We start from the raw sequence: 15,161 nt of genomic DNA, 5'->3' as shown, positions 1-15,161 counted from the left end.
CTGCCTCAGCCTCCCAAGCAGCTAAGAACACAGGCGCACACCACCACACCTGGCTAATTTTTTTTGGTTGTAGAGACAAAGTCTCACTATGTTGCCCAGGCTTGTCTCAAACTCATGGCCTCAAGTGACCCTCCCACCTCAGTCTCCCAAAGCACTGGGATTACAGGAATGAGCCACCACACTTGGCCAATAATTCTTCTTTATAGTGCAGTCCTCTACATTCTCTGCCTTGCTTTTCCAGAGTAATACTGTCTTTTACTTTAAAAATGTATTAGGTTCTTCTTTCTAAATTATTATAATGAAAATTAAAGTCAAAACCACACTAGATATGGTGTCAGTTGGAGTCTAGCAAAGTATTTTTTAAAATTTTTTAATTAAAAAAAATTTTAAACCACACTACATTTTCACCATTAATATTTTGACTAACATTTTCCAGTAAAAGCTATAGAAACTTACAACTGCAAAAGAATGCTTTTGCTCCTAATTTTATACATATGAATTTGTTTAATTAATACATTTTGCTTTTATTATTCTTGATAAGGTGTTTTACATAACTGTCAGAAAAGTTGTCAAAACATATGACTATTTCTAAATTCTTGTGAGAACTGCTGCAGGTTCCTCATTTTAAAAACTAAAATGAGCTCTGTTTCAAAAATTAAAATGAGTTATATTTCTAAAAGATTAGTTTTACCTTGTCTAGTAACCAAAATATCTTTAAATTTTTAATGCTAGTCTGCTATAACGATTCTTTAATAATTTTGTAGATGTCATCTGACAAAAGCCATAAAACAACAAAGATTTGAAATAACAATGCTGATTCACAATTTTGCTTGTAAAACATTTTAGACAATTTATTCATCCACTTAAAAAATACTCCATAAATCAAGTTTGTATACATAAACAAAAGCTACAAAGATTAAAACAAGAAAAAAATCAATGTACCTAATATAGATCAATGTACCTGGAGAGTCCCAGGCTCAGAAAATTTACAGGTTTTCATTTTGAGTAATCTTTTTCTTCTTCTTCTTTCTTGAGACATGGTCTTGCTCTGTCGTTCAGGTTGGGGGGTAAAGTGGCACAATTACGGTTCACTGCAGCCTTGACCTCCCTAGGCTCAAGCAATCCTCCCATCTCAGCCACCCAACTAGCTGGGACTACAGGTGTGTGCCACCATGCCAAGCCAATTCTTGTATTTTTTGTAGAGACAGGATTTCGCTATCTCACCCAGGCTGGTTTCGAAGCCCTGAGCTTAAGCGATCCTCCTGCCTCGGCTTCCCAAACTGCTAGGACTACAGGCATGAGCCACTGCGTCAGCCACTTTGAGTAATTTTTCATATAACTAAAAATACATTTAAATTACTAATAGGAGGTTGCAGTGAGCCGAGACCACGCCATTGCACTCCAGCCTGGGTGACAGAGTGAGACGCCATCTCAAAAAAAAAAAAAAAAAAAATTGCTAATAGGAATATGTGTTATGAAAAAGACTGTATTTTCTCATCTTCCTCACCTTTATTTTTTACTTTTTAAGGGTACACAGTAGGTGTATATATTTATGGGGTACAAGAGATGTTCCAGTACAGGCATGCAATGTAAAACAAGCGCATCATAGAGAATGGGGTATCCATCCCCTCAAGCATTTATCCTTTGAGTTACAAACAATCCAATTACACTCTTTATTTGTAAAAGTACAATTAAGTTATAATTAACGATAATCGCCCCCACATCTTTTCTTGTAAGAGTAGCCAATGTCTTATTGCCTCAAAAATTTTATCACAAAATTGCTATTTTCAATTTTTTCTTTGAAGCTATCAAGAGTACAAAATTTTCCCCAAAAAGCTGTAATTCCTAGAAATGAAGTTCTCTCTGAGGAGAGAGTATTTTGAAGATAAGGCTCAGCTGGGAACAGTGACTCACACCTGTAATCTCAGCTGCATAGGAGGCTGAGGTAGGCTAATTGCTTGAGCTCGCAAGTTCGAGGCCAGCCTGGGCAACATGGTAAAACCCTGTCTCTACAGAAAATACATAAATTAGCCAGGTGTGGTGGTATGCGCCTGTAGTTTCAGCTACTTGGAAGGCTGAGGTAGGAGGATGGCTTGAGCCCAGGAGGGAGAGGTTGCAGTGACCTGAGATAGCACCACTGCACTCCAGGCTAGGTGATAAGAGCCAGAACTTGTCTCAAAAAAAGAAAAGAAATGAAGGCTCACTGCTTCCCCTGCACACTTTACTTGGTTGAAACAAATAAAAATAACAGAATTCAAATAACCTCAAATCATGGAAAAAAATATTATCAGAACTAACCTCTAGTTCTTGGTTACATTTTTAGAATGTGGTAAATGGGTATTAAATGAAATTCTAACCTTAAATAACCAACTATACCTTAATAATTATCAAGAAAAAGTACTTTTTTTTTTCAGAGCCAGGGTCTCCCTGTGTCACCCAGGCTGGGGTGCAGTGATGCCATTCTAACTCACTACAGCTTCGAATTCCTGGCTAAGACGATCCTCCCAGCTGATGTGGCTGGACTGGGGGGCCACACTTAATGAACCATGGCTGTAAGAAGTGATCCTGAAAGTGATCCTGAAAGCAGAAATGAAGGGACTTCTGTACAGTCTTACAGTGAACAATCTGATTCATGTCAGTCTCCCCATGAGATTCTCAAATCTATGAGGTAAGAAATCATTTCTGATTTTGCTTATCATTACATCTTCTGGGCGTACCACAGTGCCTAATACAAAGTAGGCACCCAATAAATGCGTTAAATGGATTTTTTTAAAGTAATCTGAATTATTTTTAATTGTTCACACTTTAAAAATACATGAAATCCAAAAGATGTTTAATTGCATCATACTTTATGTTGTCTACAATATAACTAGGAAATGTCTCTCTTTCAGAAAGCTTTCCATAACCTACTCCTCCACCCTCCTACCCAGGGTGGGCTCAGATAAGTATGCCTCTTCTTAATGAACTCTTTTTACTTTTCTCACAGCACTTAGCACTTAAACCTATTTATGTTTTTACTTCCTATCTGAACAGTTGAGACTGTCTTTTCTCACCTTTTTTTTTTTTTTTTTTGAGACAGAATCCCACTCTGCTGCCAGGCTGGAGTGCACTCTCAGCTCACTGCAACCTCCACTTCCCAGGTTCAAGCAAATCTCCTGCCTCAGCCTCCTGAGTAGCTGGGACTACAAGCGTGTGCTACCACGCCCAGCTAATTTTTGTATTTTTAGCAGATACGAGGTTTTACCATGTTGGTCAGGATGGTCCTGACCTCATGTTCTGCCCGCCTCGGCCTCCCAAAGTGCTGGGATTACCACACCTGCCTCTAATCTGTTTTTAATAAAACAAATACATTTACATGGTTGAAAAACAGTACTCTCTTGCCAACTCCCAATTTCTCTCCTCAGAAGCAACTACCTACTTTCAATTATTTTTATTTATCTCCATATTTCTAAATAACATGCTTAAGATAATACTTCTTGTTTTGTTTTAGCTTTTTTTTTTAATACAGTATCTCACTCTGTCACCCACGCTGGAGTGCAGTTGCGTGCAGTCATGGCTCACTGCAGCCTTGACCCCCTGGGCTCAAGCGAGCCTCCCACCTCAGCCTCACAGGCACACACGACCACACCTGGCAATTTTTTAAAAAATTTTATGGAGACAGGGTCTCACCATGTTGCCCAGGCTGTCTCGAACTCCTGGGCTCAAGCGATCCTGCTGCCTTGGCCTACCCAAGTGCCGGGATTACAGGCATGAGCTACCACGCCCGGCCTTAGCTATTATCTGCTAACTTCCTACATGAAAGGTATGGATTTAGCTATCTCAAATATTCCCCTTAAAAACATACATAACTGTGCAACGTAAGTACCTCCCCACCCTACCACCATCCTCCTAGGATGATTTTAATAAGATATGCCAATATTATTCACAGTTAAGCCAACTATACTGTAGCACAGAGTTTCCTAAATGTCCCTAAAAATTAACTTTCTCCTTTTTCCTGAGCACATGACTAGTCTACATTTCACAAACTTCTCTGCAGTCTGATGTGGCCTTCTGATAAAGTTCTCACTTCCTCATGCTCTCTTTCTCTTCTCACTGAATAAAATTTTCAACTGCCCCGCTTCAATCATTCAACCATCATGTTCTAATCCAGACCAGTGAGTCCCAAACTTTTGTGTATAGGAATAAACAACTAAATGCGATTCTGATTCAGTAGATTGGGAGTGGGTTCCAATATTCTGCATTTCAAACAAACCCAGGTCATGTCCACTCAGCTAGTCCTTGGCCATACTTTTGGTGAGACAGCAGGATCAATGTAACTTAGGCCCCTGAATGACCACATGGAACAAACTACTCATCTAGATTTCCTGACCACTTACCCAGCAACTATTATATGAGAAAGGAATAAAACTCTTTGTTTTTTAAGCCACTCTATTACTGGATCTAGCTTTTGACTTAAGAAATATATAAACTTAATCACATTTCCCTTTTGGTATACTTTTCAGTTTTACCTGAAATTAATCACTTCATTTTTCTTAAGCTTCTTCTACATACCTATCAATAATTCATTGACAGAACTATAAATATCTTCTCAGTAAGATCAAACACATCAAGTAATTTGGTTTTGTTGTTGCTGTTCTCTCCTTGGATATCCCTTCTTGGGAGCTTTCTGGTCGTTACTATACTTTCACTACAGTTGTCGTTATACTGAGAGTTCCTTTCACTATCATCCTACCAATTCCCTTACACTCTCTCATGCCGACTCTTCTTTTTAGCTCTTCCATGATTTATTCCCTTGTTTTTGGTGGAACATACCCTCCAGCAGCTTTCTAAGAAAGGAAACATGAGGCCAGGCACAGTGGCTCACAGCTGTAATCCGAGCACTTTGGGAGGCTAAGGCAGGTAGATCACTTGAGGCCAGGAGTTCAAGACTGGCCTGGCATGGCGAAATCTCGTCTCTACTAAAATACAAAAAAAATTTAGCCAGGTGTGGTAGCACACACCTGTAATCCCAGCTACTGGGGAGAATGAGGCACAAAAATCGCTTGAACCTGGGAGGCGGAGATTGCAGTGAGCTGAGATTGCACCACTGCACTCCAACTTGTGCAACAGTGTGCGACTCAGTCTCAAAAAAAGGAAGAAAACATGAAAGATATTGAAGAAAATAATTATGTCCCACTTTCGATATTTCATTCTATGTAGATGGATACCCGTTATCATAACATTCCTGACCTCTTTCCACTCCCCTCATTCATTCCTTGCCTAAGGAGAAGAGGTAACTTACTTCATCAGTGAGTTTGGGGAAATAATCCAGACAAAACTTAGCCTCGTCCCCTCTCCTTCCCATTCTGTTCCATCATACTCTAACATTTACAGGTGTAAGCCTCACATAGGGCCTGCAGTTGTTCAGCTCTGCCAGTTCCTGAGGGCTAAGTCTGCCTAATTCTGGCACTCGGTATCAGTAAACCAGTTGAAAGTATAAGCCGCCTTCTCCAAACTGAACCTTATCAAAAATAAAATTATAAAAACTAAATAAAAATAAAATTATCTTCTGGTCTCCATATGCTTCCTTCGTTTCACCCAATTTGTTGAAAATTCAGGAAAGCAAAAGGGGTGCTATTTATTGGACCCCCGTAAACTCCAACCAGAAGTAAATTTTATAAAACTGCATATTTGAAATATCTTTATTGTATCTTCACACCTCATTTAGTTAGGTATAAAATTCTAGGTTAGGGCCAGGCACGGTGCTTCATGCCTGCAATCCCAGCACTTTCGTAGATTGAGGCGGGAGGATCATTTGAGTTCAGAAGTTCAAAGCCAGCTCAGGCAACATGGCAAAACCCTGTCTCTACAAAAAAAAAAAAAAACAAAAACAAAAATCAGCCAAATGTGGTGGCACATGCCTGTGGTCCCAGCTACTTGGGAGGCTGAGGTGGAAGAATCACTTGAGCCCAGGAGGTCAAGGCTGCAGTGAGCCGTGATGGCACCACTGAACCCCAGCCTGGGCGACAGTGCAACACCCCGTCCCCCCCCAAAAAAATAAAATTCTAGGTTAGAAATTATTCATTCAAAATGTTTTCAATGATTTCTAGTTTCTGGGACTAGCACTGAGAAAATTATGCCATTCTTATTCTTTACCTTTTTTACTGACCTGTTTTTTTCTCTAAGAAAACTTCTAGGATGATCTCTTTGCTTTGGTATTCTGAAATTTCCAAGCGATAAGCCTGCTGTAGATATCTCCTCATTCATCTTGTTGCATAGTCATCTTGTTGCATAGTCAGCTGGCTCTGTTCATCAGTAATTCACATCATTCACTTCTGTAAAATTTTTTTCTTCTATCTACTATAAATTCCTCCTTTTCATCTTTTCTGTTCTCTTTCTATTGCTCCTATTAATTAGACTTGGGCCTCCTAAATTGATTCTCCAATTTTCTTATCTTTTCTCTCCATTTTTCCACCTTTCTTTTTGTTCTCCTTCCTAGGTGATTTCCTCAACTCTATCTTCCAACTCTTCTATCATATTTTTACTTCTAAGAACTCTCTCTCTCTAATTATTCCTTTTCACAGCACTCTGATCTTGTTTCATAGTTATAATCTCATATTTCTAAAGACCACTAATATTCAGAACACTAAAATTCTTTCTCAAACTTTTTTCTGCCCTCTGTATTTTTTGTTCTCTGGCATTTTGTTCCCTGGGCAATACTGTTCATTTTCTTCTCTACCAAGCGTACCAACATATGCATAATAGGAGTCACAGAAAGAAGAAAGAGAAGGGTGTAGAAAAAATATTTGAAGAAACAATGGTCAGAAACTTCCCCAATCTGATGAAAGACACAAGTATATACCTCCACAAAGCTCAATAAACTTTAAGCAGCGTAAACTCAAAGAAATCCACACTGAGACAGAGTCAAATTGTCAAAACCAAAGAGAACTTTGAAAGAAGCAAGAAAATTTAACTCATCAAACAAAAGTTAACAGCTGATTGCCCATAAGAAACCATGGAAATGAGAAGGCAATGCAGTGACATATTTGAAGTCCTAAAAGAAAAAAGCTGTGAACTAAGAATTCTCTAGCCAGTAAAACCACCTTTCAAGAATGAAGGAGAAATTATATTTCCAGATAAACAAAAAGTGAGAAAGTTCATTCTGCCGTACAAGTGCTAAAAGAAATTCTTAATGCTGAGATGAAAAGACACTAGACAATAATTCAAATCCATAACAAATAAAGAACACTAGTAAAAATAACTACATAGGTAAATATAAAAGCCAATGTTATTGTAATTTTGGTAACTCTTGGGTTTTTCCCTTTTACATGATTTAAAAGACAAATGCATAAAAATTCATTACAAACCTCTGTTAATAGGCACAAACTATATAAAGATGTAATCTGTGACAATAAAAATATAAAGGAGGAGAGAAAGATGAGTAGGAGCAGAGTATTTGCGTACTATTTAAACTAAGCTGGCATTATTCAAACTAGGTTGTTATAAATTTAAGATGTTAATTACATCATTATCCCCAAGGCATCCACTAAGAAAGTAACACACACACACAAAATCAAAACAGGATTATAATTCTATAAAAAATCAACTAAATACATAAAAAGGCAGCATTAGAGGAACAAAAGGCATAAAAAACATATAGAAAAGAAAGAGCTAAATGGCAGAAGTAAATCCATCCTCACCAGTAATTACTTTAAATATAAATGAATTAAACTTTCCAATTAAAAAGAGAGATTGGCCAGGCGTGGTGGCTCACGCCTGTAATCCCAGCACTTTGGGAGGCCGAGGTAGGTGGATTACCTGAGATCAGGAGTTCACAACCAGCCTGGAGAACATGGTGAAACCCTGTCTCTACTAAAAATACGAAAAAATAAGAGGGCGTGGTGGTGGGTGCTTGTAATCCCAGCTACTTGGGAGGCTGAGGCAGGAGAATCACTTGAACCCAGGAGGTGGAGGTTGCAGTGAGCCGAGACCGAGCCACTGCACTCCAGCCTGGGCAACAAGAGTTTCGTCTCAAAAAAGTAACATTAAATTAAATTTAAAAAAATAGGCCGTGCGTGGTGGCTCACGCCTGTAATCCCAGCACTTTGGGAGGCCAAGGCGGGCGGATCACGAGGTCAGGAGCTCGAGACCACCCTAGCTAACACGGTGAAACCCCGTCTCTACTAACAAAAAATTAGCCGGGCATGGTGGCGTGCGCCCATAGTCCCAGCTACTTGGGAGGCTGAGGCAGGATAATCGCTTGAACCCAGGAGGCGGAGGTTGCAGTGGGCCGAGATTGTGCCACTGCACTCCAGCAGCCTGGGCAATAATAGTGAAACTCCATCTCAAAATAAATAAATAAATAAATAATTTAAAAAAAGAGAGATTGGCAAATTGGAAAACACAATCTATCATCTATCTACAAGATTCACTTTAGATGCAAAGGCGTTATAAGAAAAAATGAAAACAGATACTCCATGCAAAGAGTAACAAAGAGAGAGCTGGGGCTAAATTATTACCAGATAAAATAACACTTTAAGTCAAAAAAGGTTACAAAACACAAAGACAGATATTATATATTGATAAAAGGTTCAATCCAGCAAGGACATATAACAGTTATAAACATATGCACCTAACAACAGTGACCTAAAATACAGGAAACAAAAGTTAACACAATTGAAAAGAGAAATTGTTCTATAATCATACTTATGAGACTTCAATATCCCACTTTTCAATAACAGAACAACCAGACAGAAGATCAAAAAGGAAACAGAGGATTTGTGTAACACTATAAACTAATTTGACCGGCTGGGCGCGGTGGCTCATGCCTGTAATCTCAGCACTTCGAGAGGCCAGGGCAGGTGGATCACCTGAGGTCAGGAGCTCAAGACCAGCCTGGCCAACATGGCGAAATCCCATCTCTACTAAAAATACAAAAATTAGCCAGGCATGGTGGCACGTGCCTGTAATCCCAGCTACTCAGGAGGCTGAAGCAGGAAGATCGCTTGAACCGAGAAGGCAGTTTTCTGTGAGCTGAGATCGGGCCACTGCACTCCAGCCTGGGCAACAAGAGCGAAACTGTCTCAAAAATGAATAAATAAATAAATAAACAAACAAACTAATTAGACTGGCTGGGCATGGTGGCTCATGCCTATAATCTCAGCACTTTGGGAGACCAAAGGGGGCAGATCACTTGAGGTCAGGAGTTCAAGAAAAGCCTGGGCAACATGGTGAAACCCCGTCTCTACTAAAAATACAAAAATTAGCCGGGTGTGGTGGCCCACACCCATAGTCCCAGCTGCTTGGGAAGCTGAGGCACAAGAATCGCTTGAACCCAGGAGGTGGAGGTTGCAGTGAGCCAAGATTGCATCACTGCACTCCAACCTGAGCGAAAGAGCAAGACTCCATCTCAAAAAAATAAAATAAAATAATTAGACCTAACAGATATATAAAGACTCTATCCAACGTCAGCAGAATATACATTCTATCCCCAATGGGCATGTAACATGAAAGACAAATAAATGCTCTTGTTTTGGCAACTGAGAAAAAAAAAGGGAGCTGGGTGCGGTGGTTCATGCCTGTAATCACAGCACTTTTGGAGGACAAGCTGGGAGGACCGCTTGAGTCCAGGAGTTTTAGACCAGCCTAGGCAACACAGGAGACTCCATCTCTACAAAATATAAAAAATTAGCCAGGCACCTGTAGTCCCAGGCTCAGGAGGCTGAAGTGGGAGGATCACTTGCACCTGGGAGGTGAAGGCTACAGTGAGCTGCAATCATGCCACTGCACTCCAGCCTAGGCAACAGAGCAAGACTCTGTCTAAAAAAAAAAAAGAAAAGAAAAGAAAAAAAAGAAAGAAAAAGGAAAAAGAAGATTAAAAAAACATGAATGATCAAAGAATCCTATCATATCTTTCCTTACTAATATTACTTCCCTGAATTAAACATTTATTCTAAAAATGATGATGCAGAAGGAAAGGGAAAGATAGTGCAATTCATATCTCCTTTTCCTTTCATTCCTGCCTTACTTATCACCAAGTTAAAGAGAGTGTTGAAGCCAGGTAAAGTGGCTTACACCAGTAATCCCAACACTTTAGGGCACCAAGACAATTCTCCCACCTCAGCCTCCCAAAGGAATCCTGGAATTACAGATGTGAGCCACCACTAGTTATACAATTTGTAGATAATTTGTACTGGGTTGAGAAGTTACAGAATCACTATTTCAATAGGGTAAGGAACACAACAGTAATCATGCCAATGAAGGGAAAGGATAAAGCCAAAAAGAGACTTTACAGTGAAATTAGGGATAGATTTAAAAAACTAAAGAAACATTAAAAATACATATACAGATAATTCAGAAAATTTTGGTGGGAAGAATCATTTTGAATCATATGAATAGGAGCTATCAAGGAAAGTAGAGTTGAATATCACTAGAAGATAGAAATTGAGGAAATAAAGTGTCAGATACATTCAATGTTATGCTTCCCACTGCCCAATATGGATGTCAGGAATTACACCAAAGTATCAGTGAATATAAAGGGGTGACCTACAGATTCCTAGATTGAAATGACAATGTCAGATAAGAAATATAGCCAGCAGGACACCAGTCTCACAAGAGAACGAAGAATAGACAGTAGGTAGTAAACTATGGATATAATTTCCTGGCTTTGAGGAAACAGGTATGGGGGGAAAAGCAATGTTCAAGACACATTAACAATGCCACAAGTTCCTACAAAAAGTCCCGGAGCTCTTACAAATTTTCAGTTTTAAAAAAAGATGGCAGGGCAGGGCGCAGTGGGCTCACGCCTATAATCACAGCACTTTGGGAGGCCGAGGCGGCCTGAAATGCTCATGACCTCAGAGGTCCTGAGGTCAGAGTTTGAGACTAGCCTGACAACATGGTGAAACCCTGTCTCTACCAAAAATACAAAAATTAGCTGGGAGTGGTGGCACACGTCTATAATCCCAGCTACTCAGGAGGCTGAGGAAGAAGAATCACTTGAACCAGGAGGCGGGGTTTGCAGTGAGCCAAGATCATGCCATTGCACTTCAGCCTGGGTGACAAGAGCAAGACTCCGTCTTAAAAAAAAACAAAAACAAAAACAAAAAAAACAGGCCGGGCGCGGGACTACAGGCTCACACCTGTAATCCCAGCACTTTGGGAGGCCAAGGCGGGCAGATCACGAGGTCAGGAGATCGAGACCATCCTGGCTAACAAGGTGAAACCCTGTCTCTACTAAAAATACAAAAAATTAGCTGGGCGTGGTGGCGGGCGCCTGTGTTACCAGCTACTCGGGAGGCTGAGGCAGGAGAATGGTGTGAACCCGGGAGGCAGAGACTGCAGTGAGCCAAGATCATGCCACTGCACTCCAGCCTGGGTGACAGAGCAAGACTCTGTCTCCAAAAAAAAAAAAAAAAAAATGGCCGGACGCGGTGGCTCATGCCTGTAATCCCAGCACTTTGGGAGGCCAAGGCGGGTGGATCACGAGGTCAGGAGTTCAAGACCAGCCTGGGCAACACAGCGAAACCCCATCTCTACTAAAAAGACAAAAAAATTGCAGGGTGTGTTGGCATGCACCTGTAGTCCGACTTCTCAGGAGGCTGAGGCAGAAGAATCACTTGAACCCGGGAGGTAGAGATTGCAGTGACCTAAGACTGCACCACTGCACTCTAGCCTGGGCGAAAGAGCAAGACTCCGACTCAAAAAAAAAAAAAAAGAAAGAAAAAAAAGACAAACACTACCTGTCTAGCATGCCCATTCACTTATCCTTACACATCTGTGAAGTTACTATAATTATAGTCTTACAGTATTTCCATTTTATACATTAATGAGGCACCCTGTTTATGACTTGCCTAAGATAACACAAATGGGACTGGTATATGACTACAAGAAACATGACTCCCAATTTTTGGTCCAAGTTTATGTACTAGAGTATGTCTCTAAGCCTAAATCAGTAATTCTCAAACTTTTTGGTCTCAGAATACCTTTATACTCTTAAAATACTGAGGATCCAAAGAACCTTTGTCTTTGTGTGTTATATCTATCGATACATGCATCGTTAGATTATTAAAACTGAGAAATTTTTCAAATACAAGAATACACTGGCCAGACGCAGTGGCTCACGCCTGTAATCTCAGCACTTTAGTAGGCTGAGGCAGGCAGATCACCCAAGGCCAGGAGTTAGGGACCAGCCTGGCCAACATGGTAAAACACTGTCTCTACTAAAAATACAAAAATTAGCTGGGCATGGTGGTGTACACCTGTAATCTCAACTACTAGGGTGACTGAGGCACAAGAATTACCTGAACCCAGGAGGAGGCAGAGGTTGCAGTGAGCCGAGATCACGCGACTGCACTCCAGCCTGGGCCACAGAGCGAAACTCTGTCTTAAAAAAAAAAAAAAAAAAAAAAGAAGTAAAACTTCTACATCAGGCTGGGCACGGGGGCTCATGCCTGTAATCCTAGCACTTTGGGAGTCCAAGGCAGTGGATTACCTGAGGTCAGGAGTTCGAGACTAGCCTGGCCAATGTGGTGAAACCCCATCTCTACTAAAAATACAAAGATTAGCTGGGCATGGTGGCAGGCGCCAGTAATCCCAGCTACTTGGGAGGCTGAGGCAGGAGAATCGCTTGAACCCAGGAGGCAGAGGTTGCAGTGAGCCAAGATCACGCCATTGCGCTCCACCCATGGGTGACAGAGCGAGACTCCGTCTCAAAAAAAAAAAAAAAAAGAAAGAAACTCCTACATCACATCACATTAAAAAAAAAAAAACTCAAAATGGATCAAAGACCTAAATGTAGAAGCTAAAAGTGTAAAACTGTTAGAAGAAAACATAGGAGTAAATCTTCATAATCTTGGATCAACAATGATTTTTTAGGTATGACACTTAAAGCAAAGAAAACTAAAGAAAAGAGATAAATGGGACTTCATCAAATTTAAAACTTTTGTATTTCAATGAGCACACTCAAGAAAATGAAAAAACAGTATGACAACTCCTCAAAAAATTAAACATAGAATGATCCAACAATTCCTATTCTAAGTATACACCCAAATAACCAAAAGCAGAAACAGGTATTTGAACATCAACGTTCAAAGAAGCATTATTCACGACAGCCAAAATGTGAAGGCAACCCAAGTATCCACCAACAGATGAATGGATAAACAAAATGTGGGACATATATATAATGAACTACTACTCTGCCTTAAAAAGGTAGACAATTCTGACACATGCTATGACATGGATGAACTTTGAAGACATTATGCTATATGAAAGAAGCCAGTCACAACAAATATTATATGAGTCTACTGATACGCAGTACCTACAGCAGTCAAAATCATAGAGAAATAAAGTAGAATGGTGGTTGCTAGAGGTTAGGAAGCAAGGGAAATGAGAATTTATTGTTTGACGGGTACAGAGTTTCGGCTTGGGAAAATGGAAATGTTCTGGAAATGGATGGTGGTGATAGTTGCACAATAATGTAAATAAATTTAATGTCACTGAATGTATGCTTAGCTACCTGGGAGGCTGAGGCTTAAAATGAAAATAGTATAAACATTCATGCAAAAATCCACAACAGAATACTAGCAAACTGAAATCAGCAGCACAGTTAAAGAATTGTACATCACGATCAAATGGGATTTATTCCTGGAATGCAAGGATGGTTCAACATATGAAAACAGATCAATGTAACACACATTAACCAAACAAAACGAAAAACCACATGATCATCTCAACTGATGCAGACAAAGAATCTGACAAAATTCAATACCCTTTCATGATAAAAACACTCAACAATCTAGGAATAGAAAGAAACTACTTCAATATAATAAAAGCTATCTAAGGAAAACCTACAGTAGACATCATACTCAATGATAAAAATGAAAACCTTTTCTTCTAACATCAAGACAAGGGAAAGATGTCTGTTTTCACCATTTCTTTTTATTTATTTATTTATTTATTTATTTATTTATTTTTGAGGCAGAGTTTCGCTCTTGTTGCCCATGCTGGAGTGCAACGGCACGATCTCGGCTCACCGCAACCTCCGCCTTCCAGGTTCAAGTGATTCTCCTGCCTCACCCTCCCAAGTAGCTGGGATTACAGGCCACTATGCCCAGCTAATTTTGTATTTTTAGTAGAGACAGCGTTTCTCCATGTTGGTCAGGCTGGTCTCGAACTCCTGACCTCAGGTGATCCACCCACCTCAGCCTCCCAAAGTGCTGGGATTACAGGCGTGAGCCACCATGCCCGGCCTGTGTTCACCATTTCTACTCAACACAGTACTGGAAGTTCTAGCCAACGCCATTAGGCAAAAGAAACAAAACGCATCTCAATTGGAAAAGAAGAAGTAAAATTATCTCAGTTTGCAAATAATATGATTTTATATGTAGAAAACCCTAAAGATTATACACACACACACACAACTAAAAAATGAATTCAGCAAAGTAGCAGGATACAAAGTCAACACACGAAAAACCAGCTGCATTTCTAAACACAATAAATAATCTAAAGGGAAATTTTAAAAATTCCATTTACAATACCATCAAAAAGAATAAAGTACTAAGGAATTACATAGCCAAAGAAGTGAAAGACATGTACAATGAAAACTATAAAACATTGCTGAAAGAAATTTAGAAATATATAAACAGAAACACATTCTATGTTCACAGACCAAAAGACTTAATTTTTTTTTTTTTTTTTTTTTGAGATGGAGTCTCGCTCTCTCTCCCAGACTGGAGTGCAATGGCGCAATCTCAGCTCACTGCAACCTCCGCCTCCTGGGTTCAAGCGATTCTCCTGCCTCAGCCTCCTGAGTAGCTGGGATTACAGGTACCTGCCACTGGGCCCAGGTAATTTTTGTATTTTTAGTAGGGACAGGGTTTCACCATGTTGGTCAGGCTGGTCTTGAACTCCTGACCTCAGGTAATCCACCAGCCTCGGCCTCCTAAAGTGCTGGGATTACAGGCATGAGCCACCGTGCCTGGCCTTACTGTTGTTAAAATGTCCACACTACCCAAAGCAATCTAAACATTTAATGCAATCCCTATCAAAATTCCAATGACATTTTTTGCAGAAATACCAAAATCAATCCTAAAATTCACATGGAATCTCAAGAGACCCCAAATAGCCAAAAGTCTTGACAAAGAAAAACAAAAGTGGAGGACTCATACTTCCTAGTCGCAAAA

At 40.0% G+C, this 15,161-nt stretch overlaps 1 protein-coding gene across 23 annotated transcripts in view; it reads right to left on the bottom strand.

The window, feature by feature from the left end:
- TUT4 (terminal uridylyl transferase 4) overlaps positions 1 to 15,161 on the bottom strand; it is a 130,626-nt gene that overhangs the window by 105,924 nt on the left and 9,541 nt on the right. For 2 of the 23 annotated variants that reach the window (XM_063607583.1, XM_063607547.1), the window contains exon 2: positions 6,149 to 6,284. The exons of the other annotated variants lie outside the window; for them this stretch is intronic. The gene's annotated coding sequence lies outside the window, so the exon portion shown is untranslated. The remainder of the gene's footprint in view (positions 1 to 6,148; positions 6,285 to 15,161) is intronic. 23 annotated transcript variants of the gene reach the window in all.

Source organism: Pan paniscus, chromosome 1 (genome assembly GCF_029289425.2).
Source record: "Pan paniscus chromosome 1, NHGRI_mPanPan1-v2.0_pri, whole genome shotgun sequence".
NCBI lineage: Eukaryota > Metazoa > Chordata > Mammalia > Primates > Hominidae > Pan > Pan paniscus.
Note: the sequence above shows the minus strand (reverse complement) of the source record. Positions and strands in the feature narration are given on the sequence as shown.